Source organism: Felis catus, chromosome D2, assembly GCF_018350175.1.
Source record: "Felis catus isolate Fca126 chromosome D2, F.catus_Fca126_mat1.0, whole genome shotgun sequence".
Taxonomy (NCBI): Eukaryota; Metazoa; Chordata; class Mammalia; order Carnivora; family Felidae; genus Felis; species Felis catus.
In genome coordinates this window covers 2,598,156-2,614,386 of record NC_058378.1, presented here as the reverse complement: position 1 = coordinate 2,614,386, position 16,231 = coordinate 2,598,156, and the positions used below count along the sequence as shown (strand labels likewise).

The window sequence follows — 16,231 nt, the reverse complement described above, 5'->3', positions numbered from 1 at the left end:
ATGGTGAGGTCATGACCTGAGCCAAAGTGGGATGCTTAACTGACTGAGCCACCCAGGCACCCCGGAAATTTCATCTATTTTTGAACTCTTGCAGTTTAAAGTTGAAAATTGTATTATTTGAGGTCACATAAGTATTTTTTAAATGTGCTGCTTAGCCATGTTTGAAAAAGACAACTCTTTCCTTTTTCTTTTGGGCATCATTTACTCTTCAAATACCACCAACTACAATCATTTTTTTCTGTAAAAAGATCATGAAATCGCTTCATATGTTTGTGACTAAAGAGAAGCACACTAGCACAACTATTTTATGGTTTCGATTTGACGAAAGGAGAAACTCTTTAGAACAGAGGTGAACAGTTTCCTTTTCACATAAACTTATCTTCAGTTTTGGCTCTACATCTTACTAAGTTCTCTTCCTATCTCAGAGCATCAGACTCTTATTTGAAAAATGCAGATGGTAATACTCCTGAGACACTTTGATGGAAACAAAATCATGTTTACCAACTGTGAAAAGTAAGTGTTGACAAGACTATGGATCAGCTGGGCATTGGTGACCTGGGTTCCCACTTGTTGAAACACTCTGGGAAACTGGGGCAGGACCTCCTAAGCCAAGTGCACATCTGTCTTATGACCCAACAATCTCGGTCAACACCATGTAGATACACAGGAGGAAGGAGTGTGCATAGCCATCGAAACAGTGTTCCTAGCAGCTTTCTCATCACATGCCAAACTGGGAAATATCTAAGTATGCATCACTACTCACAGGGGAAACAAATTCTGGTCTGTCCAAACATTAGCAAAATGAAGTAACTTCAGCATAGTGTGACACATCGGGTGGAATATTAGCTCTGAAGTTAAAGAGAAAACTTCTAGGGTCATAGAAACTTTGATGTCTTAATGTGAGCCATGTTTATGGGGATTAACACATACACAATAGTTTATCCAGGGGTACGTACATGAAGAATGCAACAGGGGTGCCTGGGTGACTCAGGTCATGATCTCGAGGTTCGTGGGTTTGAGCCCCAGGTCGGGCTCTGTGCTGACAGCTCAGAGCCTGGAACCTGCTTCAGATTCTGTATCTCCCTCTCTGCCCCTCCCCCACTCACTCTCTATTTAATACATTTGAAAAAAAAAAGAATGCAACAAATTGTTGAGTAAAGCTGATTTTATGAGTCAATAAAAATTATTTAAAGCAGTGTGCATAAAACCTGCTAAATAGAGATCAGAAGGGACAGTAGCTATAGATCAAAGTAAATGTCACCTAAATAATTTAGAAATCAATTGCCAATTACATTTAGATAAAAGTGAACATAAACTAGTCAGAGAAAGATAAATTTAATAATTTGGTAATTGGTGAAATGTTCTGTAAATTATATTTTACAAACAGATGTTTAGGATATCATCTGCACACTGATAAAATATTACACAACTTAGATGGTAGGAAATACCTGCATATTTAGATAAAGGTCAGAAAATCTAAGAGAAAAGTAATTTATCAGCCATCCGGGAGGCCAGTAAGATGAAGAACTTTCTTAGCGTCGCAAGCGGAAGATTTATCATGGAACATATGACACGCATTACTCTCTGTAAACAGTTGACCCACTTACCAAACTAAATTCTCCCATTATTTTTGGCACTCATAGAAATAAAGAGAAGATGCGATCTGTTAGGGGTTATACAACGTTTGATAAACCTATTTTGACAGGTATCTAGGAAAATACTCCTCCTCCAGAAAAAAAAAGTTGTTTTTTTTGTTTTTTGTTTTAGAAAACTGGAATAGTATTATTTTCACATTTCAAGCCAGATTTACAGTAATTAACAGGTGAACACAACACAGCTGATATCTTTTTTATGTTTTGGTCCAATCTTACATCAAACCTTTCAGATTGGAGACTATAATTTTTCATTCACTACTGAACATTATGACTTTATTATAACTTCAGATGAAACTTTTATTTATTTTTTTTACATTCCCCATTAGTTCCAGACAAATGCACTGCCACATGGTCTCACTATCTGTCCGTTCTTCCTACACCTTCCCAGGTACAGATTCGGATACTATTCTCGTAGCCTGTCAGGTATGTCCCTGGGTTGGTTAGGTACCTCTGTATTTCCTTTAAATTGCTTTTAACATTTATTTATTATTGAGAGAGAGGGACAGAGTGTGAGCAGGGGAAGGACAGAGAGAGAGGGAGACACAGAATCTGAAACAGGCTCCAGGTTCTGAGTTGTCGGTTCAGAGCCCTACTCGGGGCTCAAACTCACGAACTGCAAGATCATGACCTGAGCCGAAGTCGGACACTTAACCGACTGAGCCTCCCAGGCGTCCCACTACACGTGTATTTCTAATGAATGTTAGTGTCCACATATCTTAACACATTTTTTCTTTGTACTTTTTCTAGCATCCCATTCTCATTCTAGGTGATATTTACATTTGATGATCTCAGGAATATTGTCTTAGGAAGTTAACCAAATGATGTGAATAAAGAAACCCCCTACTTTGGCGTCCAATGGATTCAAATCTTCGCCTTCCCACTCACCAGAGGTAGGGCTGAAGACTGATCTGACCTCTTGAAGGTTTACTTTAATCCCTTTTGAAATGGGAATGATCATATCATTACAGGATGCCTGCAACAATAAAGATTGGATCAGGTGGCTAATTACTGTCCCATAATCCCTGAATAAGTCGTACCTACTTCAACGCAGGCTCATTTCTTACACTGCCTTGAAATCCCAGCAAATAGAAGAAAAGCACTCTCAAGCCAAAGATAAACACCTCCACCTTTCATCATAACTTTTCTGAACAATTTTCATGAGACACATACTGTTTTGTTTTTTCTTTTTTTCCTCTTCTTCTCAACCTTTCACGGCATGATGCCATGTTTAAACAAGACAACAAACCAGCGCAAATCCCAAGTGTATGGGGGTATTGAGAAAAACAGTTCACAAGAGAATAGACTTTATTTAAATTATGTCAGCCCTCCAAAGAAATGTTTGGCTATCTTAGTGTCATGTAGAGAGAAATAATATCTTGATGGGATAAAGGGACTGGGGTTTTTCCCCCCTTAATTGTCCTGGCCTGTGGGTATTCATTTCAATATCTGAGAGATGAGAAAAAAAAATGTGGAGACAGCGCCTCACATCACTAGCTAATTTACCTGCCTTAGCACACCTCTGTTTAAATACCTGTTCCTTCAAAGACAGGCTATGTGTTTGAACCCCTCCTTTGTCTCCTCCATAACCAAAAACACTGGGGAGTTTCATAGAGGACTTTGTATCAGCTGACCCACGTTACGCTACTGTTTGTAAGAGAAAGATTGGCAGGGAGAAAAACAGACTCACACTTGCCTGGAAGACAAAATATACTGTACAGTCCTTTAGGAACAAAGGAGTGAGTCCCCTCAGATTGGACAGTAAATGTCTGGGAAGCGACTCCAAACATTCCACGGGGAACGTGTGCTGTTTTCTGGCTCAATTAGGTCTTTCATGCCCTTCCCAACTTTGATCAAGTTTTCTTCCCAATGTGTCTAGTATAGAAATGTGGGAGTTTCAAAGATGAACCCAAAGGAATAATGTGATAGCACATAATTAATCCTCAGATCAGGGATTCCTGACCTGCATGTTAAGATATAGCTTGCATTTTTTCACTAGTCATTTTTCTGGGTAAGAAGCAAACAAAATCAATTCTGTATTTTATCAATAAGAGAAACCTCCACCTCTTTCCCCCCCACACTCTATATATGTATCAAATGTGTTTTAGGTACACATCTGATGTGGGGAACAAAGGCAGAAGAAAAAAATTAAACTTCCGTACACTCACAACCACTGACAAGTCCTTGAGACAGTCTGAGTGACCTTCCTCTAGGAACTCAGTTGCCTCGATGCTGACATTTTGCTGAGGGCAAAGGGCAATCAGGTTATCATTAGCCCGGCCTCCAGGATCCTGTAAGTCTCCGTTAACATATAAAAATTCCTATGGAAACTTCCTTTGTCTGTACTCCCCAAATATATGTTGGCAACCATGCTCCAAGCCTATGGCCCCTGATGTACATCTGAAGGGTCTCATGACTGAGGTATTACTAAGCAGGAATCAATGACCTGTTCCTAACAGCAGCTAGTCCCTCAAGGTCCTGAAAACCTAACTTCCAAATTCCTCAGAGACTTATGCTGTCCCTGAGCCCCTGCCAACCTGAAGGTATATCATCAGCCACTCCTCATGACCCCAGCGTAGCTCTTTCTGCCCAGGGGTCCTGTCCCCATGCTTTCAGAAAACCACCGTTTTGTATCCAAGATGTCTCAAGAACTCTTTGACTTCCACTCCTGAACCCCACCATTTTCACATCACACGTACGCATATTTTTATCATACTGTGTAAGAATACAGATGAGAAAACAGATACAAAATACACCTGCATAGATTCATTACCCGTCCACTCAAAATAACTACATTCTCTTGATATCTGCAAAGACACTTTAAAAAAAGGTAAAGTACATGTTGCCTTGGAATATTTGGGATGCGTTCTGAAAAAGGTACTTGCTGCTCTGCGTGGGCCAAGGTGCCTTCACATTGAGCAGGCTGCACCCCTAAATAGCAACACTCACCTTTAATGGGTTTCCCTCATGGTTAGGTCAGAAATTCTAGAGCGCCTGTGTTCGTGATGGGGATAATTAGTATTCGCTCATATAAGCACTAATGAAAGAGAATAGAGAATCTAGAAAAAAAATATTATGTGAAACCAGAATACGATGTGCTCACTTCCTTCCACTGTGCTTAGATTTACAGCCAGGCTGTGTGTCATCCACACTTTTTGGAACCAATGCCAGGATTTGTATGTCTAGTTATAGTTACTTAGCAAATGTATACACAATTATGTGAAAATCAAAGAAGCTGTAGGATTCCCATTAATGAAACTAATTTTTTGCACTTCCTTGAATGTACTGCATAACATGTGCCTATGAGACCCACCCTGCCCTCTAACAAGGGTGAAGGTTTCAGTAGCCCTCATCATTTCTTTCTCGCAGGAAAAGAAAAAAAAAAGGTAAATGGCCTAATTTAAGTTCAAATTAATAATCCAAGAAATTAAATTCCCATATGCTAAGTGATACGCTTCATCTACGAAGAATGAGATTTTTCCACTTATGCGTGTTTCATAATTTTTTTATGCTTTCACTACTTGAGATATTTGTTGTGCAGGCTCATGAAATAATCATTAAATAGCCGTCTGTCTACATGAAATCCAAGCAGCTCGTTTTCCTCGTCTTTCCCTTCACCCTCCCGCCTATGTCCCTGGGGTACCCTGAACACACTGAAAACAGTATCACAACTTGGTACCCAATTAAGAAAACGCCTGGACTAAGTGACAATGACACCATAATCCAGTAACCTCAGTGTTGAAATCTCATCAACGGAATCATGTCAGCCCTAGCTAATGCATGCTACACATATGGTAACAGTGTGCCGGGCACTTTGCTAAGCTAAACACATACACCTGTGCTCACACTTGGGCATCGTAACACATTTATGAGCGTGGTACCATCATCTTCACCATTTTAGGGCTGAAGGAAATCAAGTCTAGAGGAGTCAAGAGTCTCGGTGTCTTGCCCAAGGCCTTGTATTTGCAGAGCAGTGATCTTACCTGTGACGTTATACTGCCTCTTAGAATGATTCTTCACACTTATTCTTGGCTTTTTTTTTTCTTTTTTAACGTTTATTTATTTTTGAGAGAGTGCAAGCGAGCACAGGGAAAGGCAGAGAGGGAGACACAGAATCCAAAGCATGCTCCAGGCTCTGAGCTGTCAGCACAGAGCCTGACGCAGGGCTCGAACTCACGAGTCGTGAGGCCATGACCTGAGTCGAAGTTGGACATCTAACCGACTGAGCTACCCAGGCGCCCGTCTTTGCTCTTTAATAAACTATTAAATTACAATATCACACTGGTTTCAGTAACTGATCTTTTCTTGCTAGGTATGACAATAAATAATATCTACATGACTCCTCCCATGTATCAAGCTGTTGGAAGTAATGCCTTGGAGAAGAGAAAACCTATTACTAGCAATTTTTGCATGTAAAGAAACTGAGGCATTGGCAGAGTAAAGCTTCCCCTATGTCACAAAGCTAGAAAGCAATGGGGCCACGGTAATGAACCCAGAGTCCATGCCGCCATCCACCGCCCCACCCCCCCGCCCCGGCTTGATTCGGAAGCCAGATTAGAAGGCAATGTTTGTTCTCATCTGCGTTACTAGTTACTATCGTGATGGAGAGATAAGATACATGCAGGAGAGAAATGCCTATGGACATAAGCTAGACATGAGGGGCAACAGACAACAGGATGTGAATGAGAGATCCTGCCGAGTCTGAGAAACAGGAAAACCCATCCTTTTCCCCTTTTTGCTTCTCTAGAGCCTTTCTCTCACCTTCTTTACAAACCATATCCAATGTGACATATGTTAATAATGCACCAGCAACCTGTGCTATCTCTGATGAACAAGGCTTCATTCACTCTGTCTAGCTGTAATTAAGCCACATGCACAAGACACCAAGGAGGAGAAATATCTTTCACCTTATTTTATAAATGTAGGAAACAGAGACAGATGCACACAATGGGTTTAAACAAAACTGACACCCAACAGTAAGCAAACTGTCACAAATAAAAATGACCAAATTTAACAGTTCTGCATTAGAAAATGGACTCTAGAAATATTTGTGACTTTCACAGAATATGAGATTTCCTTTCTCCTTATATTTTTTTATTATACAATAATAGGTCTGAGTTTCCATTTGAAAGAATCCTGGAAATTGCATTTTCTCTCACTTTTCTTCATCAGTCATGCTCTTTGAAATTGTGCAGTGCACATGCCAGCCGCCCTGCGTAGACATGAATTCTTCCTTAATTAGGAGTTATGGCGTTATCACAGGAAGAAGAGAAGAAGAAATCTTGTTTATTGAGGTCCATATTTAATCTGTAGCCCTGGACATCCACACCCAATCACCAGTGAATTTCATCCTTTCTTGGTTTTCAGGAGTGTACATTTTGAACCTTATCTTCATGTCTGACGGCATCTCTTCTTTCTTCCTTCACGTCCCTCACCTCTGCTTTATTTATCGATGTGCATATTCATTCTGACAGTGATTTCTTCATCCCAGCGATGTATTGTCCACAGTCTAGTTATCAGTAGGTGCCATACTATCACCTCAAGACCAACATGTTACAGTGTAATTAGTCTTTTCCTCTAAAGGGACTCTTCCCTGAGGCTTAACACCATTCCCTATCTTTCTTAATGGGTCCATGACCTGACCTCTCTGCTCCCCAAGGCCCATATCTTGTTTTAAAATTAAGTCTTGGGGCACCTGGGTGGCTCAGTGGGTTAAGCGGCCGACCTCGGCTCAGGTCATGATCTCGGGGTCCGTGAGTTCGAGCCCCGCATCGGGCTCTGTGCTGACCGCTCAGAGCCTGAAGCCTGTTTCAGATTCTGTCTCCCTCTCTCTCTGACCCTCCCCTGTTCATGCTATCTCAAAAATAAATGTTAATTTTTTTTTTTAAATAAAATTAAATCGTATTTTCTCTTACCAAATAGTTCTCATATTACTCCTTCCTTCCTTGTGTTTACTGCCCACAAGTTTGTTCACACCCTCACACATTCCCTCTCTATCATAACAGCCTCCCAGCTAATTATAATGATCGTAACAACAGAAAGCCAGTGGATACTCAATCCTTAAGTATAAAACTCAGGGTTAAACACAACTGTATTGAATACTGTTAAAAGTACCAAAGTAAAAGTACTCCATTGAAGGTAATCCTGCGGTGTTTCTAAGAACCAAATATATTTGCCGGTTAAGAAAAACAGTGTTTGTCTACTAAGGAAATCTTTTGATTAGGACTAGCCAAGTCTTACCCAAATCAGCCCTATTGTGGATTTATTAATTTGTGAAGATGATCTTGTAGAGACAATAGTGGGGGATGGACAAGAATAGCTACCCTACTTCTAAAAAAAATTTTTTTTAAAACATAGTGAGTCATGGTGGTCTCTGAGGAGGAAGAAAATTACTGCTCCTACTCAGGTAATTCCAGAATCCAGTTGTCAACATTTCTATGTGCAATTGCAATTCCTTTGCCACCAGAGGTGTTTAAAGTGGCTAATCTAGAATGTCCGTTTCTTGTTCTACCAAGCGAGCCAATTAGTTAAGTAAAATGAGTAACAACTTCTCAGAGACCAGGTCAGAAAAAGTGATTTACTTTGAAACGTTGCTTTTCAAAAGGGTACCACTTGACGCCCTTTTCTGATCAAGTAAGCACCGTGAGAACTGTTTTTTTTTTTTTTCTTAAAAATCAACAGAAAACCATTCTAACTGTAAGCCGATGTGTCATAACTCTGGAATTCTTATGTCCCTATTTGTCCTATAAGCAGCTTCTTTTGTTCTAAATCACACTTCCCAACACTTGCAGAAGAAAGAGAGGCCAGGAACTCCAGGTGGGGCTAATGTTGCTATTGATCGCTCTACAATTCTGTAAGAACTATGGCTCCTTAGTAATTACACTGTAGGTTTCAGATTAGGTTGAGTTGTTGTAGATGACCTTGGACTTCAACGCAGTTGTTTTAACGTAAGTTTCTGTTTTAAACTAAATGTTTTATTTTGAACTAACTACAGATTCACAGGCAGTTATACGAAATGATACGGAAGATGCCGTACCCCCTTTACACCGTGTCCCCAGTGGTCGTATCGTGCAGAGTCACAGCGCAATATAACACTACGATATTAACATCGTCAGGATACAGAACATTTCTTCTGATCTTCGAATTTTTAAAATAACAAAATCAATAAAACACGTTCAGTTTTTATGCTAGGTTTCTAAATAAAATTACCATTAAAAGCATTTTATCTATTGTTAAGGGTTCTGTCATAAAAAAGGTAGAAAGGGCAAATGTTTTCCATCATTCACTCATAAAACCAAAGGGCCCAACTGCCTAGTGTGTACTCCTAATTGTATTATCTTCTCGAAAGGCTATATTTGGTTTTTCATTGGCATCCCAGTGAGATAGAATTGTAAGGTATGTCTGTTAAGCATCTAACATTGATTTCAATGTACCTAATTGATCTGATAAGATATCCAACTTCTACGTCAAATGCTTGGCCATGCCCTGAAACTGAGGATAAATATATGGCGACAGTGATCAATTTTAGGATAAAAAATTCATTTCAGGGCATTTATTTTTTTCAAAAGTGAGTCCAGAAGCATGAAACTCCTTACAAAATATCTTATTTTCAGGTAGCATCTTACTTATCTGTCAGTTGCCACAGTAGAGATACAAGTACCACTGTCATATGTTACCTTGGATTATTTTTAAAAACAAAGCCTTACAAGGTAACTTAGTATGTGGTACTTTCCAGAAACCATTACAACTCTCACATTTCAAATTCTTTGGGCAAGTGAACAAACAAACAAAGGAATGATTTTATTTGCTAAATGAGAGTATAATTTAAAACATGGCACTTCTCATTTGAGTATTTTTTATTGTGGTAAAATATACAGAACATAAAATTTACCATTTTAGACATTTTTAGCATCTAGTTTTAATGGCATTAAGTACATTCACACTGTCATGAAACTGTGACCACATCCATCTCCAGAACTTCTCTCATCTTTCCCAAGTTGAAATTCTGTATCCACTAAACAATTTCTCATATATGTAATATATACACACCATAGAGTATTAGCATTTAAAAGGAAAAAAAAATCTGAAAAGCTACAGTAATCACAACAGTATGGTATCGGCACAAAAACAGGCACACAGATCAATGGAGCAGAGTCCAGAAATAAACCCATAACTATATGGTCAATTAACCTATGACAAAGAGGCAAGAATATGCAACGGGGAAGACGGTCTCTTCAGCAAATGGTGTTAGGAAAACTGAAGAGCCATATGCAAAACAATGGAACTGGACCACTTTCTCACATCATGCACAAAAATAAACTCAAAATGGATTAAAGACCTAAATATGAGACTTAACACCATAAAACTCCTAGAAGAAAACAAAGGTAGTAATCTCTTGGACATCAGCCTTAGCAATACTTTTCTGGATATGTTACCTCAGGCAAAGGAAACAAAAGCAAGATCAAATTATTGGGCCTACATCCAACTAAATAGCTTTGCACAGTGAGAAAAGCCATCAATAGGACAAAAAGGCAACCTATGGAATAGTAGAAAATATCTGCAAACAATATATCTGATAAAGGGCTAAGAGCCAAATTATTTAAAGAAGTCATATAATTCAATACCAAACAAATGATCCAATTAAAAATGGGTAGAGGAGTTAACTAGAGATTTTTCCAAAGAAGAGATCCCGATGGCCAACAAACACATGAAAATATGCTCAGCATCACACATCATCAAGGAAATACAAGTCAAAACCAAATGAGATACCACCTCACACCTGTCAGAACAGCTAAAATAAACAACTCAGGCAACAACAGATGTTGGCGAGGATACAGAGAAAGGGGAACCCTCTTGCATTGCAGGTGGGAATGAAAACTGATGCAGCCAGTCTGGAAAACAGTATGACGTTCCTCAAAAATTGAAAATGGAAATATCACGTGATCTAGTAATTTCACTACTGGGTATTTACCCAGAGAAAATGAAAACACTAATCCAAAAAGATATTTATTGTGCCCTCTGTTTATTACAGCATCATTTATAGTAGCCAAGATATGGAAACAGCCCAAGCGTCCATTGATAGATGAATGGATATAGAATATGTGGTATCTTCAATGGAATATTACTCACCCATAAAAAAGAATGAAATCTTGCCATTTGTCACAACATGCATGGACCTAAAGGGTATTATGCTACGTGAAATCATTCAGGCAAAGAAAGGTAACTACCATATGATTTTACTTATATGTGGAACCTAAAAAACTCAAATGAACCAAACAAACTGAAACAAACAGACTCACAGAGAGGACAAACTGGTGGCTGGCAGATGGGAGGGGGGTGGAGAAATGGGAGAACTGGGAGAAAAGGTAGAAACTTTCAGTTATTAAAAAAAAATAAGTCACAGGGATGAAAACTACAGCACAAAGAATATAGTAATATTATAACAACACATGGTCATAGAAAGTAAAAACTACAGTTACCCTGGTGAGCATCTCATAATATAGAATATATATTATTAATAATATAGAATTATTAAATTCTATATTCAACTGAATATTGAATATTGAGTTTTGAATAGAATAATATTTTGCACCTGAATGTAACATAACATTGTGTGTCAACAATACCTCACTGAAAATAAGAAATTCTGATGCATAAAATATGAAAACATTTTACTAAACATGTTTTGCATGTAACTTTTTTAGGAGAACTGCTCTCACCATTGCCAATGCACTGGTTCAGTTGGGTTGATTAACTTGGGGAATTATCTGACGAGGTGGTTATTTGAGTTTTATTGATAGAAGATCCTCTTTTTCTCTTGGGCATTTAAATGACTCATTCTAGGTTTTCAAGGTAGCTTTGATTTTAAATTTCTTTGCTTGTTGCCATGAATACACCTCTACTCATCAAGAGATACTATGTCATGAATTTTGGTACAGAAAACACAGCTATATGGGATCTATGAAAGATTATTTGGCCTTCCTAGCAATTGCACGTTCCGTAATCAAGCAAAAAATGCTAGGTTCTTCATTTCAAGACTCTGAGTGAATCCCATGATTATTTATAAGGAAAAAGGGAGGGGAAACGCCTAAAACAAAAGAAAGCCAATGATTCCGTGCTTTGCTTGAGGGGTTTAAAAAGAAATGTACATATAAGTATCTGTACCAGTGAGCTGTATGATATCACGGGGGCCAATAGTGTGGATTTAACAATCAGCAAATCATGGTTAATGGGAACAGTGTCGCGAGAGGTTATGTTCTTCATCACTGTTAAAGCAGCTGATAACACTACCCCAATTATCCTTCAAGAAGCCACTCTTCCTGTACTCAAGTGGTTCTAGCAAGTGGGATCCTTCCTCCAGGTCCAGAGGCTGGTAACTGATCTACAGGCGGCACAGTGCACTCCATATTCAGATGCACAGCAATAGAAGCAATCTACGTCCAACCAATGAGGCTTGCCCATGGAAGGAACAACGTCAGGGAAGTGTTACCCTTCCTCCTAGATTGTTGTACTGGTAGAATGTAAGCCTGTAACCATCAAAATCTGCTTTCACCACCTAACATAGGAAAGGGCCTCCCTAGTCTCTGGAAACAAACTCGCCATGTATTAATCAATCATCCTTTCTTCAGAGAATCGGACCTAACAGAGTGTTTAATGTGTAAGTATGGAGTGTGTACGTACACACACACACACACACACACACACACACACACGAGTTGGGGTTGCTGACCCCCTCCCCAGTCAAAATTCCATGTCTAATTTCGACTCCCCAAAATCTTTACTACTAGCAGCCAGCCTCCCATTGACCAGAAGGAAGCCTTACAGATAACATAAGCAGTTGATTAGTTTGTACATGTATTATATATTGTATTCTTACCATAAAGTTAAAGAAAAGAAGATGGAAAGAGAATTATAAGGAGGGGAAGGCGCATTTACAGTACCGCAAAAAATCTGCATGTAAGTGGGCCTGCACAGTTCAGACCTGGGTTGTCCACAGGTCAATTGGATAAAGAGAGAGGGAGATTATAAGAAAAATGATAAGGAATTGGAGGCTGGCAAATCCCAACAACTATAGTCAGCAAGGGAGACCTAGGAAAACTAATGGTATAATTCGCAGCTCAAACCGAGGTCTGAGAACGAGGACAGCCAATGTAGGTCTAGCCCAAAGTCCAGCAGGCTTAACACCCAGGAAAAGCTCATGTTTCAGTTGGGGTCCAAAGGCAAGAAAAAAACTCAATCCCAGTTTAAAAGCAGTCAGGAGGAGGACTTTCCTCTTGCTCACTGCCCCCCACTCCACCCCACCCCACCCCCACTGAGGCCTTCACCTGATTGGACAAGGCCCACTACACTAGAGAGAGCAATATACTTTAGTCTATCAACTAAATATTAATCTCATCCAAAAACATCGTCACAGAAACATCCAAAATAATGTTGGACCTCAGGTACCTAAATTGATACATAAAATTAACCATCACACACTAGAATCATGCAGAACCTGAAGATAAATGCAGGGATCATTCAGGGATGACACCATTTGTATTGTTGCTTTCAGCCATGCCTAAACCAGCCCTGCTTTCCATTTAATCCTGTGAGTCGGCTTGAGTTGTGTTTGTTACTCGCCATTGAAGACAAATCAAAACAGAAACCTCCATTAATGTAGCAGGAAATTTTGCTAATGAATAAGGAATTTTCTAGTATTATTTTAAAACCATTAAAGGGGTGCCTGGGTGGCTCAGTCGGTTAAGTGTCCGACTTTGGCTCAGGTCATGATCTCATGGTTCGTGGGTTCAATCCCCGCGTCAGGCTCTGTGCTGACAGCTCAGAGCCTGGAGCCTGTTTTGGATTCTGTGTCTCCCTCTCTCTCTGCCCCTCCCCAACTTGCACTCTGTCTCTGTCTCAAAAATAAATAAAAATTTTAAAAAAATTAAAAAAAATAAAACCATTAAAACCTTTAGTTATATCCTTGTCCTCACTTACTTCTTCCCCCAGAGACTTTCTTGTAGCACAAAAAACGTGGAGATCAAGGTGTTCCAGGAACACCTACGCAAGAGTGAATTCCATTGTGTTTTGGCAGAATACCAAGAACTTTGTTCTAACACAGCTGTTGCCTAGTGCAGGTCCACACACTACTGATGCTCCCTGTTGAAGTTCCAGGAGTAGGATGCATGGGGAAAATAAGGACTGTCAAACGAGTTACTCAAAAATTTAAGTGTTTTCACTTGAAAGAGCTCTCCTCCCTACTTAGATTATGCCTCTCCAACTTTTTTGGCAGAAAAATGGTTTTTGTTGTTCGTTTGGGTTTTCTTCTGATGCAATGATAATTGTAATAGAAAAGTTGATTTGTCTGCTTCTTAGTGTCCTTATTTGGCATAATCAAGGTTTTTCTCTGCTGCCCCTTCAATGCATTAAAAGTTTTGTCCTCCCCACGCCCCACAGAACATTCTGAGGTCAGTTGCATGGGGTAATTTTCCTGAAAGGTTTTCTGATGACCTAGGTGTCACTCGAGAGCTCAACCAACAATGTGAGGTGAATTCCTTCCTGAAGATAATGCTGAGACCACAACAGAGCCCTTTGCTGATCTGGGGACTGAGTCTTGTGCAGGTTTGGGAGCCATGTTTCCGGAAGCCATCACTGCTGGGGCTGCTGTTGCTTTTGAAGCAGCTCCTGGGAACGACTGGTCACAGTATTACTCAGAGCCATCATTAGCTCTCCAGGACAGACAGTGACAAAGCAGCCGCAGACACTTTTGCCAGGATTCGTGACTGCCAGAGTGCAGACAGCAAATAAAGGCCATGCTTCTGTCCCTCCCATCACCCATGGGAGATACCGCTCACTGTGCATGCACTGTTTCCTGCTGACTACAATCTACTGAACAAGAGCCACCAGAAATCAGCTGGGGAGAACATCGGAGACGTTCTCTGCCATCTGTTGCAGGCCAAGGCTGATCCAGAGTGTGCCAGCGTCTACACCGGGCTTTTCTGCTGCAGACACGCTGTGTGCACATTTCCTGGTGATGCTGGGCTGGACCCCCTTTCAAAGCATCAGCTCTGTTCAGCTGCTCCTCGGGGCCTCCAGGTTCTGTAATTCCTACCACTTCCATTTGTTTCCTCGGCCTTAGGGTGGCCACTGCTTCCCAGGTTCCTGGTTACCGTTGTTGCTCTTACGGGGATACCATTATTCAATGGGCTCTTGTGATGTGTCAGCAGGAAGCATGTGAACCTCATATATGTGTATCACATAAATATATATTTAGTCCTTATAGCAGTGCTAGGTGGTAAGTCCTTTTCGTATCCATATTTCCGAGACGAGGAAAATAAAGCAAAAGGAGCTTATTTGACTTTCTAGGAGGGGAAGGGGAGTCCCGGGGAACCAACATTAAGAACAGCTGTGGGCAATGATGAGACGTGAAGGCTTCTCTACTCAGGTATCTGTAGATTCCTCTGTCATCCAGAGTCACCCCCGTGGGCAAAACGACCATGGGTGAGACAGTCAGGGCTATGATGGTGTAATAGTCATGATCTTCCGGTGTCTTCCTCAATGAATAGACAGAGATACTCCTTTCTTCAGAAAGGCCAAGTAGACTGGGCATGTCAGCAACTTTGCAGAGAAAGGGGAGCCCACTGCACGGTGCAGCTGAAGATAAAGATGGGATCCACATCTAACATACAAAAAGAGAAGTGTTCTCAACTGTGGACAACTGAGTTCTATCCAAAGCTTCTCGTTTTTTAAAGTCTTCTATTTATTTATTGTCCATTGATAAAATACATTTAAATATATAAAAACTCTTCCTTGAATCTCAGGAAAATTATTGGTCATTTGGAAGTCCTTTATCCTTTAACACAAAGTCATTCTTGATATCTTCAGTTAGTAACTTTTGAACGAGACTACCAATAATCATTCTATTTATCCTTTGCCAGTAGAAAATCTTACTAAGCAAGGATTATCGTGGAGAGGGATCAAATCAAGGTCTACAAGTTACTGGGTCCAGAAAGTACAGATGTATGAAGACACCCTAGCTTCCAAGAGTAAATGGAGTCAGAAATGTATATCCCTTCACAGACCCCAAAACTTACTGCATGGGATCACTGTGTATCGTTTCATAGTGTGGTAACAGAAAATGAATATAACCCCAGATGATGGTAGTTATTGTGTTCAGCACGAATTATCTTTTTTTTTTCTTTTTTCACTACTGTTTTAACTGAAGTCTAATGAACATACAGTGTTATATTAGTTCGGCGTGTACAATATGATTCCACAACTTTGTACATCACTCAGTGCTCATCACGATATGTGTGCTCTTTATCATCCTTAATTTTTACAACTCAATGACGTAGGTACTGTCACATCCAAATTTTACAAAGGAAGAAAAGTGAGGTTTAGAAAAATTAAGCAGTTGTTAAACGTCACAGAGCTGAAGAATAAGCACCTCAGTGAACTCAAACCTAAAAGTGTCTCCCACAGGACCCTAGCCTTCTTGCGGATACTGTCCTTGGATTAAACCCTTCCAATATCCTTTGGAATTACAGCACCAACAGAATTTCTACAGAAATTGACTTTTCCTCTCATGAAACCTCTGTCCT

General features: G+C 40.0%; 1 protein-coding gene across 5 annotated transcripts in view; it reads right to left on the bottom strand.

Annotated features, from left to right (window-relative positions):
• PCDH15 (protocadherin related 15) overlaps nt 1-16,231 on the bottom strand; it is a 1,549,353-nt gene that overhangs the window by 1,259,109 nt on the left and 274,013 nt on the right. The window contains exon 1 of one of the 5 annotated variants that reach the window (XM_045040939.1): nt 2,541-2,556. The exons of the other annotated variants lie outside the window; for them this stretch is intronic. The gene's annotated coding sequence lies outside the window, so the exon portion shown is untranslated. Of the gene's footprint in view, nt 1-2,540; nt 2,557-16,231 lie in introns of those variants that run through there. 5 annotated transcript variants of the gene reach the window in all.